Genomic DNA, 21713 nt, shown 5'->3' on the forward strand with positions numbered 1-21713 from the left:
GTGTTGACCCACAGCCTGGGGAAGTGAGGAGACAAGAAGCTAGGCAACAAGTGGGATTCTCAAATGTTAATCACTGTGCATCAGTTAGGAGAGTGCCCTCTCTATTGACTGGGGAAGGAAGGACGGCCAAGGAACGTCAAAACCTTGCACCAGAACCACTTGCTCCCAGTCGGGGATGAGGTTGAGCTTACACCTGCAGTAATGGCAGAAGAAGACTTGGCTATACAGCCAACGATGAGACTGCAGCGGCTCTGCACTGCAAGGTCCATAGAGGAAGAGCCTTCAAGCGACTGCGACAGTGAGACCAGCAGAAAGCCAATTGGAAATCAGTGATGATGCAGAGGGAGAGATCAATTTGATGTCTACCCATACCATTTGTCAGATCAGATAGTAGTGTGTGTTCCTACACCCAGAGATCCAGATCCCACTCCTAGGGAAACTGAACACCAAGCAGAGAGTATTCCCCCTGAGTCTAATTCCCATTCTGTTCCAATTACCCCTGTGACTCTGGGCATGGTAGTGGACATCTTAACTATGCCTCAACTGAAAAAGGGACCCTGGCTCGGTACAGTATACATAACCATAGATGAGGCCCTGGTTGCTCTGCATCATTCCACCAGGGTGAGCAGGGCCGCTGATGAAGTTGACATATGACTCACCAGGGTCAAGTGTGAGTTCCCCTCAGGCTTCGTTTCTCCTTCTTTAGAGCAGGTTCCTAGGAGTTCAGGGGTACTATGGGAGGTGCCTGAGATTCATGGTGCTGGCTGGCAACCAGTGGCGTGTAGTTCTAAATCATGGCTCGATAGATTTTAGATAAGGCAAAGCCTAACCTTAGAGCTGAGGATAATTCAAAGAGGGAGGGCCATGTATCTCTCTATGGGGGACAAAGCCAGAAAGTAAAAAGGTGTGAGAAGTCATGCCGGGATCTCTCCAATCAGAAAGTGGAAAAGAAATATAGTAAAGGACCTCTGCCCATGACTGCATGATGGATCCTTTACTCTAACAACAAAATTGCTCTGCATGAGTGTAACGCCATTAAACTGATTTCCCCAACCCTCACCAATCCCTTTGCCAGCCAAAATCACAGCCGCTGCCCGGGCTAGAAAAAGTAGCACTTCCTTGACAGGGAGGGGAGCACCCAACATCACTGCCGACTCCTGGTTCATGTATAAAGGCCAGCCCCCACATACGCTGCTGCTTCCTGCCTGAGAACACCTTGCCTGTTAGGAGGCATCCAAACTCAGCAAAACCGAAACAACTGAGGCAGCAATGACCTTGACACAGCCCTGGACAGGCTGTCTCCCAAGTAAGGCTATTATAAAATAGTTTTTACAGTGCACTTTACAGAGGCTTTTTTGTATATATTTTAAAACACTGTATTTTATATTTTTAATGAACTTTTGTCCATTTTTTAAAGGACTATTTTCAGTATTTTGATCCTTAATATTTCTTAGTTACGCAGTTTCTTGGATAGATTTATATTGTTAATAGTGTCTTGTGGTTCCCCTTTTTTATATATAAGTTAACAACTGCCGATGTACTGGGAGAAATAAAAGCTAAATATCAACTATTTGGGACTGTAAACCAGCATTTCGTTGTCTGCCTTTAATTGTTTACCGAAAGTTACTATAACCCAGTGTTTTCTTCATTGGGGATTTGGGGCATCCCAACCTAACCTTTGCCTTTCTGTCCCACGACCAATTTCATGCAAGGTCCACCAAGGTTATCTTGAGCTCAGGTAAGCAGGGGTTGGACACAAGTAAGAGACGGGCACGTGTTAAAGTAAGTGACATGAAAGCACATTGCTGTGCCTCCTATACCGTTCTCCCAATATGAGCATAGTACCCAATCCCCCACTACCCTAGGACTAGGATAGCTGCTGTGGGATGAAAGGCTAAACTCTGCAGCAGAGCTCAAGCTGGTACCATGCTGTTTGTCCCTCTGTGTCTTTTGAGTGAGAGTTCACCATCAGTGATAAACATGGGAGATTTGCACTGGGTGGCAGCTGAGGCACGCACCCACCAGGCTTCCCGTAAATCATCCTCTTATTCCCATTATAAGATGCCCAGACAGACAGCCAAGTTGTGGCCTGAGGCAGTCCCAGAATTGGGGATGCAGGCTTGCATATTGATCACATTGAGTGGAGCTCTGCAACTTTTGACTCCAGATGTTTTGGACTACAGTTCCCATCGGCTCTAGCCAACACAGTCAATGAAAAGGGATCGTGGGAGGCGTAATTCAAAACATATGGAGTGTCACTTTAACACTTTAACTGACAGTGGTATAGCTGGGACCTATTTTTGAGGTGGAGGCCATTTTGGGGAATCTACACGCGTTCCATTAATCGCCCTAAACAAGCAACAGACTACTGAAACCACAACATATTTACCAATTGTGTATACCTGGTGACACTGTTCAGCATTTGCCTCTCTGGATTTGATGGCTTAACACAAGCTATCAGAGGTGGGCAGTAAATACACCAAATAGACTTGTTATTAGCAAGCCAGGGGGTACAATTCAACAATGCTGATCCGTCAGCTGAGCCCGTCAGGTCGCTGCTAGATTCTCGCATCGCATTATCATCCCCTCAGGGGAGCATAAATTAGTGTTAAATTGGAAATGTGTTCCATGAGGAATTGCCTGTAGGGCACACGTCGTTCCACTTCCACGAATAGGCGGCTCTTCTTCACGCTCTCTATAACAGATAATCCCTATCAGAAACCCTATATGTTTATTTATTTTTATTTACTCTGCACTTATTTGTAAGAAGATTTTCTATTTGTTTCTAGATCCCTAGAACATTACTTTTTGGATACCTATAGTTATGAATGTCCTCGACCCGTCCTGCCCAAATCTCACACACAATTGGGTATGGCTACAATTATTATTTTTGAGGTATGGTGACAGAATCCCAAAATCAGGGGTAAACATGTCAAGTTTTAAGCGACTAGCCAGGCATGAAAAAGTCGCTCGTCCCACTCAGTTCTAAGCATACCGGCAGTCCACTGTTTCTTGATTGCAAAGAGCCAAGTACCACACGCCATAGGATAGTGGCAAGTGCACATTTTGTGGCTTGTCAAAAGTATATGTTTTACTTTAAACCCCTATGAGACAGTCTGTGTACATCTACAGGAAACCCCATGAGTGTGCTGGTCTGGTTACAGCGGTGCCAGTAAGCGTACCGGCACCATTGTTACCGGACCGACACACTACGAGTCTGCTTGCCGGAGTCGCTGTTCCTGTCGGGTCTGACCTGCCGGGCACAGCAACCATGGTAAGCAGACCGTAACAGAGGCACCAGCACCGTTGTTTACGGTGCCGGTGCCTCCGTGTTCCTCTTTCCCATTGAGTCCCACTGGACTCAATGGGAATGGGGAAATACATTTACCGGCGCTTGACTTCCCGGAATTCCGGGGTCATAATCCCCCGGTGATTCCAGCAAGCCAGGCACCGGTAAATATTGCAAGTCTGGCAGCAACCTGCCGGTGTTACCGGCACGGTAACGGCCAGACTTGTAATGAGGCCCAAAGACACAGGAGGGCTTTTGTGGAGAGGGTGGGTGAAAAGAGAACCACTCGCCACGGAGAAGGGAAGGCATTTTAGAACACTGCATAACGGTCTGCACACCACATCCCTCCAGGACCATAGAGGCAGTGACGCAAGATACAACACGCTCTTCCCTTTAACCAGCAAGGCATCAACAATAGTAAAAAGAATACACAAGAGAAGTCCATCTACCAAAGAACAGTTCTACACCTATCCAATCACTGCCCAACAGTTGCTAAGTGAAAGAATCCCATATCAGAAGAGGTAGGGTGAGGTAGAAAGGGTGAGTCGGGACAGGCCCTCACCTGCTGAACCTAGCGCTGATTCCGAGCTGTCAGGCCCTTAGCTTGACTCTGTCCACCATTGATAGTTATCTGGAGTGGGGCATTCCACGCTCCAGGAAGAGCTCTTAAGGATGGCATGCCTTTGGCAACCTTGGGGTCTTCCCTGCGGAATGGGAATAGAACTAACTTCGTGGTGCTTTGGAATATTGGTGTTGTTGGAAACCTCAGGAGGGGCCCACTTCAGGACAAAGCCACAATTTGGCAACTTAGCCCCCCTAACCTGATTCTAGGCTTGCCCATCAGGGGTCTTTAGGGGACTTCTGTGCACTTAGATGATGGACTGTGCTTTGAAGACCCCTTTGGCACACGTCCTGGCAACCTGACATCCACTCTGTCCTCCGCTTGGAAGCATGGGGTGCCTACTGCACTCCTTCCATCACAGACTACCATCATGTGCTTCTGTAGGGCCAGCGACTTCAGCACACCTCAGGGCAGCCATGGCCTGCACAGTATGTACATCAAAAGTAGAACCAGGCTCATTTTCTAGGGGTTCACGTACACCTTCCTCTCATCACCTCAAACTGGGAAATGTATTCAGTGGAATGGGGGTTGCCCTCTACATGAAAGGTATATGTCCTTCAGTGTCTTGGCCATACTCATCTCCTTGTAGGGTCTCTTTGAGAACTCTGTTAAAATGCTCAACTATGGCATGCCCTTAAGAGCGCTGCAATGTGGTCATGCAATATGGATGCCTCTCACCCAAAGGAAAGCTGTCATATTACCTACTCGCTCTCAGGCAGATACCAGGCAGTCCAGAATTACTGGTTGTGTTCTAACTGACTCCAGGTCTCCTGCAGAGTACCCCAAGGCTCGATCCTCTCAACAATCCTTTCTAACCTTTACATAGAGCCTCTGGGCTCTCTCCTCAAACATCCCAAAAAAGCCACCCACCAATACATGGGCAATACTCAGTTGTACATGAGAGTAAATAGTGTGCAGGACATAATTAATCTCTGTGATTACCTAGCCATCATCCAGACTTGGATGTCAACCGCCTACCTCAAACTAGACATTCAAGGCTGAATTTGTCCTCATCGCTCAACCCGCTAAAAAACGATGTGTACGTTTTGACCGTGGCACAATTATTCAAGGCCAAATTGACTGTGGTCATTTCGACTGCAAAGACAATTTTGCTGCGGCCAAAATGGCCCTATTTAAAACCCTTGACCCACCACCACACAACCCCGCACAACCACTGCTCCCCATGTTTGGTAGTGATTACCCAAATTGGTTGTTTCAAAATGACCTAATGGTACTGGCCGAATTCAGCTAGTTGTACCATACGGTCAATTTGAAACAACCAATTTGGGTAATACCTAAAAAACAACTTGTCCAACAATGGCTCAATGATAAGCGCCTAAACAGATTTGATTCACAACTTTCAGACTCAGCAAAACCCTTAGCCTTCGCCTGTGAGAGCAGCCTGTCTTTCCATAAACATATAGCCAAGAAGGCCCAAAAAGCCTAGCTTAGAATCTCTACCCATCAGAAAATCAAACTCTTCATCCCGCTGCAAGACCTCTGAACAGTAGTGCAGGTCTTGGTGCTAGCGCATATCGATGGAGGAAATGCTCTCCTGACAGGGCTCCCAGCTCATACATAGGCTCCTCTAAAAGCAGTCCACCATGCTGCAGTACGTCCTATTACGGGTACACAGAAATTCGACTGAATCACCCCCTTCCTATGCTAACTACATTGGCTTCCACTACGAGCCAGAATACTGTTCAAGAGTGCATGTATCATCTATAAAGCAGTCACAAGCATCTTACCAGCGTACCTAGAGGCTAATCTCCACATATCTGGTGGCACACGTTACTCATACAGCAAATCGACCAGCCGACTTGAATCACAACTTGTCTGTAAAGAGAGGGCCCACAAACAATCCTCCTCTTGCCATGCACCCACCCTCTGGAACTTGATGCCGGTGTCGGCTCGGAATGCCCCCACAATTCTCCAATTTTGCAAATCTATCAAAACATGGCTCTTTCAACAACACCTGATCAAGGACTAATTCCAATGGACGCACATAACCAACGCACAGACCTCAAAGTATTGAGCTACTGTTAAAAGATTCAAGTCCAAATGCCAGCTCAGCTGCTCTCCCACTAGTTCTGCGCTTTAAACAGAAAATTAAATTAACAAATTATAGAAAGTGAACTGTATATCATTGTCTGAAATTAGTGTCTCGAGCCACCCCTCCCTCCCTCCAAAATAGATCACTGAGGAACTCGATTACAGAGGGGCGAGTTGCTTAATTTCACGTCCAGTCACTTGTAGGAACAGTTTACAAGTAAGATGGCAAAACCTGTTCATACATTTATAATGTCACAAACATTTAAGCAAGCACTCACTGGTGCCTGGCTTGAGAGGAAAGTCCTCAAGCACTGACTTTCTAATGAGTGAAGTGAATGGATGAGCAAATAAGGTAAGTGCATGGGTGAGACCTGGCGAGGCGACGTAGTATGGAGCTGAGTAAGGAGGTCGGTATGAGTGCATTCTGAGAGGCCAGTGAGTATATTGATGTGTTGTGGTATGTCTTCCTGCCACAGTGCATGCCACCGTGCAGTTCCGTCATGGACGCCAGTGTTTGGCTATGCATTGCGCTTATAGCCTTGCCCTTTCTGTTGAGGGGGATAGTGCAAAGGGTGAAGCCGGTCACTAGATTTCTGAGCAGAAAACTGATGCAAAACATCTGACTCTTACTGGTTTTATTTCGTTCTAATTTGTGATTTCTTTCAATTGTGATGTTCATGAGAGCTATTATTTTACTCTTGATATGAATTTTGTATGACAACTGCCTTGTCTGATCAAATGATCCGAATCTACCTAGACATTAAGCATATCACAAATCTGATCCACATGTTTGTTGTTATTATTATAATGTCTAATTATTATTATTATTATTATTATTATTATTATTATTATTATTATTATTATTATTATTTTTTTTTTTTTTTAAATCTTTATTGAATATAGTTGAATAAACAACTTTTTCAATATATAGACAATATTCATTTACAAATACAAACGAAATTCAGCATTTACTTTAACAAGACACATTCAGTTATTAATATAATACATTGTACAAATAGTCCAAATAAGTAAAAACATATAATATAATATCTAAAAAAGTTAGGACTTAATTGTAATAATTTTAGGTAATAAGAAACAATTTGAAAGCAATTTAAAAAAGATTTAAAACAGAAAATAAAATTTGAAAGAAAAAAGAAAGAAGAAAGGGCCTAACATATTAGGAACTTAACTAAACCAATATGTTCTTAGTTGGAAGACATAAAACATGCCATAATTCTCGTAGAACCATTCTGACATTAGTATATAGTATGAGACTCATCCTCATTTAGCATGAGATTCTTTTACCAATTGCTAATAGGCCCTTCACAAATTTACTTTGCCAATGCTTAAATGCAGCTGCAATTTTGATGATCGTCATATTTATACCTCTAAGTCACGGTCGACACATCCTTAAGTTTTGACATAATAACTTCCAAAATATTATGAGTGGCAATACGAAGACTCATTGAGTTGGTGGACAAAAGTAACGACCAACGGGTTTCAGGGGGTAGGATAAATGAGGTACAAAAAATTTAATTCTAAGTTCAGTTAGCGCTGGATAGGCAGATACAACATGTCGAAGTGTTTCTCTAACTCCCTCAGTCTCACAAAAGGAACAACAATTTTTATTAACCGGCAGCAGCTTTCTTCTAGCCAGAACATCTCTAGTTGGAAAGAGGTTAAATCGCAGTCGTAAAATAGTTGACCTTAGTTGCACAGAGGGCGATTGTTTTAAATATGGGGCTAGAGTTCCACATGTTTTATGTTCAAAGATTAGCATTTCAAAATCTTTATATGACAGACACTTTGTTCTTGTTTCAATCCAGTCAAATCTGAACAATTTTTCTTTTGCCTTGTTTGGTTGGTCGATGAGCATTTCTATAGACAAATCAATTTTAGCCAAGATGTTAAATATCTGAGCCATCCATGCTTTTACAAATTGATGATCCGATGTTAACATGTAGAGGGATAAAGAAGCAAGTATAGTGTCAGATTTATCACAGATAAGACATTTCCGAAAAAAGGCACATAATCTCCAGTGGTATTCAGCACTCAAGGATGTTAAACCTAGTTCAAATCTTAGCCAGGGACCTGGGACACATTGAGGAAGTTGTAGTACAGCTCGCCAGTATTTTGCCTCCAATTTATGCAAGCTATCTGAACAACCATTTTTTTGTTTCAAGGCCATATAGTATAGTTGGAACTACTTTCTGTTTCCAGTATGTTATGGCCGGGCTGATCGTGAATTTTCCGAATTTGTGCAAAATGATTTTGGTCTGAAAAATGGCAGATTTGATCTTATGGTCCAACGTGATTGAGTGCGAATCCACAGGTGAGGATCCATCAAATAAAATTCCCAAGTATAAATATGTCGGTACAACTTAAACAATTCTATTATCTATTCTCCACTCAAAGGGTCTTTTTTTGTGGGCCTAGGGGCATAGACGACCACTTGCGTCTTATTTAGATTAATTATCAGCTCATTCAATGTTAAATATTCATAGAGAGCAGACAATAATTTTTGGAGGCCTATGGGTGTCTTAGAAACCAACACTAAATCATCAGCGTACCACAAGGCTTTGATAGGTGTGCCACTCATTTTTGGTGAATCTGAAATCACATCAGAAAAAATGTGTTTGACGTCTTGGATGAAGAAGTTAAAAATGGCAGAAGCCAACACACAGCCTTGTTTCAAACCCCGGAAAGTTGGAATTGCCCTTGACAGAAGGCCTGAGACAGTGAGACGAATTATGATTGAAGTCGATGAATGTCGATGAATGTAAGGCATATATAATGTCACATAAAGTTTTAGGGCAATTAGCCAGATGTAATTTATTCATCAGTCTGGTTCTGGATAGAGTCGAAGGCTGTGTGGAGGTCAACAAATGCAAAGTACATTGGCTGTTTAGAGGACTGCGCTTGGGCTATTAAGGCATTAAGAGTTATTAGGTTGACTGACGTACCCAGACCAGCTACAAAGCCCGTTTGGCAGGGGTCTCGCTGCTGGTGGATCTCCGTCCAACGAGAAAAGTCCCATAAAACAAGGCGAGCAAAGATCTTCCCGGGAGCATCAAGCAGGGCAATAGGTCGATAGCTTGCCGGGGATTCCCTGTCGCCCTTTTTAAAGATTGGAACGAGTAGAGATGTTGGAATTTTTTTGCAACAGATGATCTGATGAAATATGTTGTTCAAAATCAACGCCCATTCCAAGGGGTTCTGCTTGAACATGAAATTGCTTAGCCCATCTGGCCCTGCAGCACGTGAGGAAGATGACTTTTTGATTAAACCCTCAACTGTACTGGGTGAGCACTCCAAGTCCCAATGATTCGGTGTAGTAGAAATGTAGTTAAAGTTTGCATACATCGGATCAGAGTACAATTTCAAAAAGTGCTCAAGCCACTGAACTTCAGTGACTCCGCACAGTTGAAGGTTCAATTGAGTTGGAGCACCGCATTGTTGAGTAAGGACCATATTTGACCTGAATTTTTGTTATTTGCAGCCGCCAGAAAGGCTTCACCATCCTGCTGATATAAAGTAGCCCTTCTAGATCGACACCAGTTTCTATACTGACATTTAATTTTCTGTCGATTCACTTGTCGAACATCCATGGGCATTTTTTGTATAGCTCTTATAGCTTTTCTATAAGTACGTTTGGCCTGTTGCATAATTTGGTCATAATGATGTTTATGTACAGTAGTATTATTTGGTCTATCAACAAGCACTGAACCAAAGCTTGGAAGGATATCTGCATAGAAGTCCTTTTTAGAGATAAGCACTCCTTGAGTGGCAAGCTCAAGGTCATGTAAAGATGCAGGAGTCCATTTGAAACGTGTTCGCGCAGTATTGACAGTCAAAATATGTTTTGACCATCGTTGTGTTGATATTGTGGAATCATAAATACCTTCCCATTCAAAAGTTATCATATGGTGATCACTGATGGTTTGCGTTATGACTTTCAGTTGAGTGGCCTTATGAAAGATACTATCAGATACAAAAACATAGTCAATAATTGACTGAGACTTTCCTCTTTCCCATGTCGCATTAGCCGGAATATCACCTGAGATGGCACCATTGGCCATGTGTAAGTTGTGGTCTTTCACAAAATTTAGCCATTTTCTAGTGTCACGCTTCTGACTGGACGTTTTTGGGCTAATGCAGTTGGGATTTAAATCCCCAACCATGAGTATGCCACCAACAGAATTATCACAAGCTATTAATTCCAACATTGCGGTCAAATCTTTATAAAAGGTGTTCTCAGTCAGACCCATGGGATTTCGATATAAATTTATTAAAGCCAAAGATTGTACGGAGCTTGTGATTTTGACTAATTGTATAAAGTTGTTGGGAGAGGCTCATTGGGTAATCCTTAATCCATTACTCGTTTTAACAGCTACCAGAAGGCCAGATGTTGGTCTCCCTTTAGAGGCCATTGGAGCTGGGAGCAGAATGACATCATGATCATCCCATATAGGGGTAGTCACCAACCAAGTTTCCTGCAGGGCCACAATATCATATTTATTAATGTTAGATGGATCTGACCATTGCAAGTGAGAGTTACCTCTCGTATTTCACGAAGCTAAACTATGTTTTACCTGGGATTGCTCGGTTAATGGTTATGCTTGGAGGTTACTGGAAGTGGGTATAATGGGAATTTGTGCTGGGCCACAATAAGAGCAGAGACATCCAGAGGGGCTTTGTGGATCAAGTGGAGTGGGCACAGTTGGTTCAAACTCTTTGGCTTCTTCAATTAAACGCTCCAGATCTTGGGCAATAAGGATGCCCATTTTAAAGAGTACCATTTTTTCTTTCCAGATTGAATTCAGAAGAAGCCCAGATTTGATCCAAAGTCGCACAATTGCGAGGTTTTAGTCGCACACAAATTCGACCTGATCAATATCATTTGAAGCAATATCCTGGAGATTGCTTACATCCCCAAAGATGTTTAGGATGCTGGCCCTGCATAGATCGTACTGTTCATGGGGCGCATCTCTGCATTTTAAGATTAAGGAATGACAATTTGCAAAAGTATTGCCACATATCTGCTTACGTTTTTGTACACCTTGTTTTCTAGGAGTGGGGATGGAAGCAATATCCTCATTTCTCTTAGAGGGGCCAACCTCAGATACAAAGCTTACTTTTTTTTTCCAACCATCCAACTGTTCATTAGATGAATTTTGCACGACACTCATGGGGTTAGAATTAGTGTGCATTGAATGTGCGTGAGTTTGCAGATTCAAATTGGGCCCATTTGCAACATTGACAAGGGTGCATAAAGCAACACGTTCATTCATATATGCTTCTACTGCCATCTTAATAGAGGCCATCTGTTCTTGTAAATCAAACTGACTGGCAGAATGCCTCCCCATTGGACACTCTGCAACAGATTGGCCCTGTTTGGGATTCAGGGGAAAATTCACCGGAATCTGTGAAGGATGAGAGAAGGGAGGATTTGATGGCAAATTTCTATTGAGTGGTTCCTCAATTAGATCAATAATTTCTGTCAGAGGAGCATATTCAGTTGATACATTGGTTAGGGTTGAATTCTCAGGAGGCACTGAGCCTACACCAATGGTAACAGGATTTGAAAGTGGAGAGTGCTGGAAGTTTGTTTGGCACGTCAGACAGGCATACTGGTAATAATGTTTGCAGAGCCATCTGACGTTGAGTGTTCATCGCATCCTTCTTATTGGGTGCAATTTTGGATTTTGCCTTTGTTAAACAAGCACTGCAGACTTTTGCTATTTTTTGCAAGTCAGCAAGTGAAACAAAAGGCTGTCTGGCAATGGCCGTATTTCTTTTTGTTATTTTCTTTGGGCTGTTGTCAAGATTAATCCAAGAGTCATTAATGGACAAACAGTCAGGGGCAGGAGATGTTACAGGATGAATAATATTTGCAAAAAAGGGTAAAGCCGAGTTAAGGGCAACAGGCCCTTCAAACTCTTGTGTCGTAATCATAGGCTGATCAGGACCTACGGCCACGTCAGCCTTACTAATGGACTTTGAGAGCGACTGGATAGTGTCAGGTAGACTTGCAAATCCTTCAGCCAGCTGTTGTATTTGCAAAGCTTGAGATGTAGATTTCTGGTCAAGTGATTCAAACAATTTGTATAAACTGGCTAGTGTAGTATTCACGGCTGCTAAAGTGATTTTAATTAGAGCCAGATTTTCTATTGGATTTGCAGACGTATTAGTTGGTAAACAACGTCTAGGTGTTGGTAGCAAAAAAGAGTCATGTACGGAGTTGATGGTTGAGCCCATAATGCTTTGATTTGCTACCCCACACGGAAGGTCTCCATGAGATTTATTTAGTTTTCCATCACTAGCATGTAAGGATATATTAGATACATCTGAGAAATCAAGTAAATCAGGCACATGACTAGACACTTCCAAAACTGTTGCTAAGGGACACACGGTTGGCAGAGCATTTCTTACCTCTTGACATACCGACTCAGAGTGAATGTTTGCTAGTAAGGTGGAGTCTGAAACAATAGGAAGACAATTGGTAGGCTCTTGAGCTGCAGGCAAACAAAACACAGTGTTTGCTGAATTAGCCTTCGGCGTTATCAATGTGAAAGGAGGCGGCACACTCGAAATTTCATCTGGCATACATTCTTTGCGTTTGGCACAAAAAGTGCGGATGTCTTTATTCGCAAGTGGTGTTCGAAGAATGGGGGTCAAAATAATGGACTTTTTAGAAATGCAAGCTAGTTTCTTCTGTTTTGGAGTTGTTAGATCAGTTGTGAGTGAAACGCTTAAAGCGTTGCCTGCCTCCGGCATGTTTGTCTTCAGAGTGTATGGACAAAAATGCATAAATCAATAATATTTTCTTTATAGCGTGCAAGTGTACAAGTATGGTGCAACTGACTGCAAATTAACCACCAAGTGTTATTTTCTATGTGACTGAGTTTTTCTCGCACTCTGAGTTTGTAAATTAGCACAAGAATGGCCTCCACTCTCCACTCGCAACGCCGCGGAGAAGCGGCAAAGCGGGACTTAGACCGGGACTTGCTCTGGTGAGCGCGCACGGTGCGTGCGCGAATGCAGTTTTATGGAGCCGCCCACAAAATGCAGGCAAAGCAAAGCCTCAAAAAGAAAGTCACAGTAAGTATTGAGCCCAAGTATACTCGTATACTCGTGGTATACTGCTGTTCAAAGTCACCTTCTGGTCGCTGTTGTGCCGGTATTCAAAGATCCAAAGTTCAGCAAGCACGAGCGATTCAAGGGAGCAACAGCATCAGCATTAGTGGGCAAAGCGGGACTTAGACCGGGACTTGCTCCAGTGCGGTTATTATTATTATTATTGTTATTATCTTAGAGCAGATAATAACACTTCAAAGCAAACCTTTAAGGACACTCTCCAGAGTGATTAGCTGCCTCCCAGTGTGATAATACATGCATTATTGTGTGCAAACTATACACATTTCCCACCGGTGCAAGTGCAATTAGCACTCAAACAAAAATGACCGTAGTGCAAAAATATATTCTTTCAAAGCATGTTTGCACCAGGGCAAACTATTAGGACTAGGAAAACGTTGCTCTGGTACAAACATGTATTGGAAGAGAATATTTTTGTACAATGGTACATTTTTAACATTGTGCTGATTGCACTTTCACGGGTGCAAAGTTTCTGTAATACTGCAAATGTCTAAACCATACTTGCACAGTTTGACTCTGAATGCTAAGCTGGCCACCCCATATATCACTTTCAGTCTGGGCTCTGGCAAGGAGTTGTAATTGGTCACCTTCCACATTGCACATTTTTAATGTAAACACAGGGCCACGTTGTATTACTGTGCGACACAGCAGACTGTATGACTGAATATGAACTTTCTCTCTCTGGAGAAGTACGTTGTTTGCTGCGAAACACTGTGGCCTGGTGTTCAGACAGAATATAACCTCAGCTGAACAATGCCAGGCTTCCAGTCATCAATCTGTGCTTGCTACTTTGTAACATTTGCTGAAGCGTGTCAAAGACTCATTCTCAAAAGGCTGACACTACATCTCCACACAAATCAGTTTGAGGGATCATTGTGTGATCTTATTTGTATATTTATGCCTAGTCAATTTCTGTTCTCCAGGGTCCCACTGAAGAGTATAAGAAAAGAATGCAGGGTATTGTTACCTTAACTGGAGAAGTTTTAACCTAAAATTCAGTTTTTAATTTCATAAAGGACTTCCAAAAACCAAACCTTGATTACATCATCGTTATGTCGTGAAACTTTCTCCATCCATATCTTTAAGCCCTTTCGTTTTTAAAAAATTTGGAAAGCAATGAAGGCTGGATCACAGGCCTATGGAAGGTGACTTTGTCCATAGAAACCACATAAACAGTAGCACTCCTCAAAGTTTAGGCAATACTTCAGTCCTGCCTTACACCATACGTTTTGGTGTTGCCCTTTGGGTGTGTGATTTTCTGCTAAAGTTAAATTAATGGACTTCCACCATCTTGCTTGATTAACATATTCATCAACACAAGTTGGGGTGAATAGAAGTACCCATCCAAGACAGCCCTTGTTTCACCGCCCACTTTGATCGATGTGTGGTCCACACTGGCATGTTTTCATGAAATCAGCTTTGGGAATTTTGTATGGTGTGTTTTGAGAGCTAAATTAAATCCTGATGAAAGAACCTGTTTTGGATGATGGCACACTACCATAGTCAAGTCATCCTGGGCAACTTCTCCTCTCCTACTTCCTTCTCCAAATGTGGTGTCCCCCATGGTTCTATCCTCTCCCCATTGCTCTTTAACATTGTATGAGGGTACCAGGCCCTCTACCCCCCTCAAATTGAGCACAGATAACATAATAGGCTGATCAATCGATCCAGTATTGCAAGAATACTGCAAGAATGATAGTGCTTTTTGAAGATAAAAGAGTGCATTTGGGGCGACACATATTTTTGGGGTCTTAATGACTCCGGAAGTGAAGGGTGCCACAGGTATTACACACACATCATGCATATGTAAACATATATTCTGGAAACTGGATAGAAAATTAGTTATGCTCAAAAGTAAATAACAACTCGCCGTTCGGTAGCGAGGCTGACCAGACTGAGAGATGATTTTAAATGGATGCCAAATACAAAATGGTGTCTTGAGAGCAGGTGTCTAAAGGCCTGAATCATGCTTACATAGTAGAAGGTCTTTGACAGCACCTCGCTGTGAAATAATTAAGTCTAAAGATTAAATTTGAAACTTGGCTGGGAAAAGCAGACATGATTGAGAGTAAATCAGATAAAGGCAAGACAGTTACCAATTACTACAGATCAGCTGCATTAGTTGGCAGCAAATATATGAGCTCATGTGGTTTTCTACGGTATAAGCTGACAATTCAAATTTGGCAGGACCTCGAGAAGCAGATAAAGACTGTTTCTTGGCAGGAGTTAAAGGAGTGTAATTTGGTGTTTGGCTGGGTCTAAAATAAGTTTATCAGTCTATGTGTCAGTCAGCGAGTGGTTGCCAATAATGAACCATTGAGGGCTTTATGAGTGACAAATAAGCCAACCAATCAAAAATACGGAGGGCTTTTATTATGGCTCATAGAACCAATCGGATATGTATCCTGAAACTGCATAAAAGCATTGCATCATTGAAAAGTCCCATAAAAGCAAGCTGATTGCAGGAGCCATATGTTCTTCAAGTATGTCTTTTTAAACTTGTATTAAAGATGACTGTACACGTGCACCTGGGCGTCTGTTCATCCTTTGGTCCAGTCCCAGTGTCAATGTTCACAGATAAAGGAATGCTGGAGGGGATGCAGAAGGACCTTCTTTACACATGGTGACTGCACAAAGCGATCCTATAGATCTTTCAGGGACAAGAACCCAGGCTTATGCTGACAGTGATGGTGAGATAACTAGGAGAGACGGGTGAGTGGCAAAACTGCAGTATGCTTTCTCATACCTTGAGGGGGGTCTCTCGTGGCTGTCAGCATGGCACACTTTGACATCTGTGGATTATGGTATGTATTGTAGGGGCCAGAGGCAAAGGAAGAAAAAAAATAATAAAACATGTTATGTATATATTGATTAGTGGTTTAAAAAGTAATGGGGGACCTAGAAAATAGTGTAGAAAATATAATGAGTGGTGTCTTTGTGTAGATGGAGATAAGAGGCCCGGAGAGTCCTGGCCTGGACCAAGTGGATTTCAGAAGAAGTTGTTATACACTTCAGTCGAAGTAATCTAGGCTACGCAGAGGATAGATCCCTGTAAGATAACAACCTAAACCCCTATTGGGGTATATTTAGGGGCAGAGATAAGAAAAATGTGCTAAGGTTTAAATGTAAAAGAGTTGATTAGGATGTCTATCCATCTGTTATGTGTCTGTTTTAGTCGAAGAGTGACAATGAGTTGTAAAAAGTTGAGACAAAGTCAAGAAATTATATTATTTATTTATGGAAGGTGATTTTCACCAACCCAGAGATAGACAGAAAGCAGTGAAAAAAGGCAGAGGTTTGAGCAAACCATTGATGGGAAAGCTCATGTTTGCTGTTTTGAGATGTTTTAAGGCTGACTGGTAAAATGAAAGAAAAAATGAAGTCAAAATTGTGACTACTTTGCATCCTTGTGGTGGGCGGGTGACGGTAGCTAGAGGGTTCATTTTTATATACTTACATAAATGACATTCTTAGGGAATGAAAAAGCCTTGCACGGTAGAAAACCACCAAGCGCATCATAGAAATGAAGAAAAAAGGATAATTGCACATGAGGTAATTTTTTGCTGATTATAACTGCGTAGTTAAAACAAGAACAGGTCATTAAAATGAGTTTTTAAGGCAAAATCCAACACTAGATTCTCTTCCTCCTTGAGAAAGTGAAGGTAATGTGATATATGACATGTTTCGAAAGTGAAACAACACAGAGATAAGAGCAATCTTGGTCTCTTTACGTCTTCGGTGGTAGCCGTGCATGGCTGCTACCTGAGTCATTTTTTTATCGCTCCCGGAAATGGGCAATTACCGGGCTATTACAACCCTGGTGGACCCAGTAATTGCCCATTCCCAGGCGCTGGAAGATATTAGTCCCCATTCCCATTTGAGCCCTTCAGGGCTCAATGGGAATGAGGAGGATGGATGCACTGGCACAATTCGTAAATGGTGCCGGCGCATCCAGCATGGGTGGCTCGCGGGTGCCGGTCCACCCGCCAGGTCAGACCTGGCGGGCGAAAAGACGAGCAGAACTCGTAGTTTGCCGGTATGGTAACAACAGTACCAGCAAGATTACCGGTACCGTTGTTACTGTACCAGCAGACTTGTAATGATGCCCCTTGTACAGGGTGCGTGGTGCGCAGCAGAGAAAAAAGCTAGCACTGACAGTGCATAATAAAAATATATGTTCAAATCCGCACTGCTGGAAGAATCCATGGCTTCTTCCTAAGGCTAAAATACAGAGTCAAGAGGTCATTAAAAAAGCTGCAGGAATTAAAGCTGTGTGGAGTTTTGGGAAAAGGTAGCTTTTCAAGTCAAAGCAGCTGTGAACTACTTTTACACGTAGAAAGAGCAAATATATTGTTTTGTGTTGGCAAAGAATGTCAAAAATGCATATATTTGTATTAAAAAAATAAAGCAGAGAAATAAATGAACATTTATGGAAATGTGTGTGACCAAAATTAGTAGGGCTGAAGCTAATATATGTATAAGTATGCAAGGAATATGTTTAGTGGTTCATTTGTGCAGTATTATGCCTGGAAGTGAGCCAGAGCTGACCCTGTCTCTTATGAAAATATAGAGTTGAATCAGAACTCAATATATTAATTTGTCCTTTTTTAGGATGTGCACTGTGTATATATATATCATGTATGTGTTCTGGAGTAGGGACGCTCAATTATGGGATGATTTGGACACTCGCTGAGTAATTGACAAATGAGTATGTTTTGAAAAAAACAGCATTTCTTCATGGCATTACTATGTGGTTATTGAAAGCGGATGCTTAGAAAAACACTGGATTGGATTAATATATTGTGGGGTAATTAAACTCCTGTTTGTTTAGTCGAGCAAGGGTGTATATTTTGAAGAAATTGTTGATTGTTGACAGGAAACTTATATGTGGCTGAACTTTATTTTTGAATATACTGGTTAAAATGGGAGGCTGCTCCCAGTTATTGTATATGTGTGAGCTGGTGAGACCCCATTGAGTCACTGTTTAGGGTCACACGGGTCACTTCCTTTTTTTTAGGGGGTTGGTTGGTTATTTTTGGGGTTTGTGTTGGATGCTTCTCTGTTGGGTACACACTGGACCAACCCATATTTGTTAATTTTATGTTGGGCAAGTAGCCGTTTTTTGTTGGTGACTGATGTGATATTTTTGACAGCGTATAGATGATAAGGCATGCATGGGCCAATTGCACAGATGAGGGAGAGAGGAAAGGTGTGTTCACTAAAATCTTTTCAGTGTGCTACAAAAGAAAGACAGATTGCAAATGAAAGGCACAGGGGAGTGATTTGGATGGTTAGAAAAGGAAGAATATTGTTAATCAAGGACAGAGAGAGAAGACAACAGAATTGCACCATAAATAATGCAGAGTCATGGGGTTGTTAAACATGCAAATTCAAGCATTTGCACCAGGTCCAGAGTAGAGTGGACAGTGTTTCCCCCACTGCATAAGTATACCTATAATGTAGAGGCATTTGAAGAGACAAGAAAAAAAAAGTTGAATGTGTCTAGAATCACACAATTGTGAAAGGGTATTGCTGAGAATAGAAATGAAATTATGAGTGCAAATTATAGTAAAAAGCACATTAATGCAATAATGAATGACTTTAAACTAAGCAAAGGAATAGCAAGAATACATGAAACAAAAACACATTTTTGGGAAAAAAATTGGAAAACCATATATTGATGCAAACATGTGTATTTAGAATGAGGAAGCAGGAGGTAATGAGAGGAATTGCTCACAAAGCACACCTGGACTAAGGTCAAGCACAATATGGACAAGGGGCATAATATATTTAAACAATAGGTTAAAAGAGTATTATTTATAGAAGCACACACCTTGATTAATAGGCTTTCAATAATAATGAGTGCATTATTAGATTTTTGCAAAACATTTGTTTAAATGAAGTGTATTTAGGAATAAGTACAAGCAGACTGAGCATCGTATGAATTATTATCATGCATGATGAATTGATTTAGATCAACATCTCTGTCATGGTATGTCTATAAGGAGAGGGATAGTGACTAACACACACATACACACACACACATACACACACTTATGCATACCCACATGCACACACACACATGCACATAGACACACACAACATATGCACAAATACACACATGCACACACATTTACACACAACACCACACACACATGCACACACACATACACACACATCCACACATACCACATACAACATTCACACATGCACATGCATACACACATGCACACACACAAATGCACACACACATACACACACACACAACATATGCACAAACACACACATGCACACACATACATGCATACCCAAACATGCACACACAGACACAGCAAATGCACACACACACATGCACACATGATCTTGTGGAAGTACAGGCAATCTCAATGCACACAAAAACACACATCGGTAGTCAGAAGAAGGAATTCAATACTGTAATAAGAACACACACACATATATATAGGATGTGTTCTCTTCATATAACGGCATGTTTTACTAAAATATACCATAAAAGAAGTTAGATTTTTTTGAAGACTTTAAATAAAAGTGGATGAGGATCCGCTTGCTTATATCCAGAAGCACTGACTATTGAAAAACACGAGGCAAGGGGAAAAACAGTGGCAATATTTTACCACATTTTCAGGGTAATTAATAGAATTTCGCAGAAAAGTGTCGCAAGCGGCTGGCGCAGAGTGTCCGCGTGCGATTGTCTGCGCCAGACGCGTGCGCCAAAACCGATTTCCGCGCACAGCGTATTCATGGATTTTAGGCTCCCAAACCAGCCGTGGCGCAGAGTATCGCAGCGACCCTGCAGCAGCGCCAGTAACGCCCCCAAGAACGCCCTCGCGCAAGGAAAAGCCATCAAAATCGCTAAATCATCGCAAAGGGCTGCGCTATCCCTGGACCAGTTTACAGGGCTGCCAAACAAGGAACGCAAAGCGGGTAACGTTCATATCAGAGGTACGCGGGAAGTTTTACATGCGATTAGCCAGGGTACGTGTATGACAGGGGTACGCGTGAAGTTTTACATGCGATTAGCCAGGGTACGTGTATTACAGGGGTACGCGGGAATTTTCACACACGATTTGCCTGGGTACGTGTATGACAGGGGTACGTGTGAAGTATTACACGCGATTAGCCAGGGTACGTGTATTACAGGGGTACGCGGGAATTATCATACGCGATTTGGCTGGGTACGTGTATGACAGGGGTACGCCTGAAGTTTTACACGCGATTAGCCAGGGTACTGTATTACAGGGGTACGCGGGAATTGTCACACGCGATTTGGCTGGGTACGTGTATTACAGGGGTGCGCGGGAATAATCACACGCGATTTGGCTGGGTACGTGTATTACAGGGGTGCGCGGGAATTATCACACGCGATTTGGCTGCGTACGTGTATTACAGGGGTGCGCGGGAATAATCACACGCGATTAGGCTGGGTGGGTCCTCACAGGTGTTCCCTGTACACCCTCCACGGCCACTGCAGGCAGCCCACAAAACAGGGGACTATCCCTGCATCGCCTGCTCATGTCTCCCACCCCCCACCCCCCCAGCAGTGTGGGGCACCCTTCACCAGGCCCCCACTCATGTCTCCCACCCACCCCCCCAGCCACCATGGGCAGCCCCCACCAGGCTCCCACCCATGTCTACCACCCCCCCACCCCCCAGCCACCATGGGCAGCCCCCACCAGGCCCCCACTCATGTCTCCCACCACCCCCACCCCCCAGCAGTGTGGGGCACCCTCCGCCAGGCCCCCACCCATGTCTCCCACCCCCCAGCCACCATGGGCAGCCCCCACCAGGCCCCCACTCATGTCGAGCCAACCCACCGCCCCCAGCCACCATGGGCAGCCCCCGCCAGGCTACCACCAATGTCTACCACCCCCCCCACCCTTCAGCCACCATGGGCAGCCCCCACCAGGCCCCCACTCATGTCTCCCACCACCCCCACCCCCCAGCCACCATGGGCAGCCCCCACCAGGCTCCCACCCATGTCTACCTCCCCCCTCCACCCCCCAGCCACCATGGGCAGCCCCCACCAGGCCCCCACGCATGTCTCCCACCCCCCCACCCCCCCAGCAGTGTGGGGCAATCTCCACCAGGCCCCCACCCATGTCTCCCACCACCCCCACCCCCCAGCCACCATGGGCAGCCCCCACCAGGCCCCCACTCATGTCTCCCACCCACCCCCCCAGCCACCATGGTCAGTCCCCACCAGGCTTCCACCCATGTCTACCACCCCCCCACCCCCCAGCCACCATGGGCAGCCCCCACCAGGCCCCTACTCATGTCTCCCACCACCCCCACCCCCCAGCCACGATGGGCAGCCACCACCAGGCTCCCACCCATGTCTACCACCACCCCCACCCCCCAGCAGTGCAGGGGAAGCCTCCACCAGGCCCCCACTCATGTCTCCCACCACCCCCACCCCCCGGCCACCATGGGCAGCCTCCACCAGGCCCCCACTCATGTCCCTTATCACCCCCACCCCCCAGCCACCATGGGCAGCCCCCACCAGGCCCCCACTCATGTCTCCCACCCACCCCCACCGCCCCAGCCACCATGGGCAGCCCCACCAGGCCCCCACTCATG

The sequence above is a fragment of the Ambystoma mexicanum genome, chromosome 10, assembly GCF_040938575.1.
Source record: "Ambystoma mexicanum isolate Mex_15411 chromosome 10, UKY_AmexF1_1, whole genome shotgun sequence".
In the NCBI taxonomy this organism is placed as follows: Eukaryota; Metazoa; Chordata; class Amphibia; order Caudata; family Ambystomatidae; genus Ambystoma; species Ambystoma mexicanum.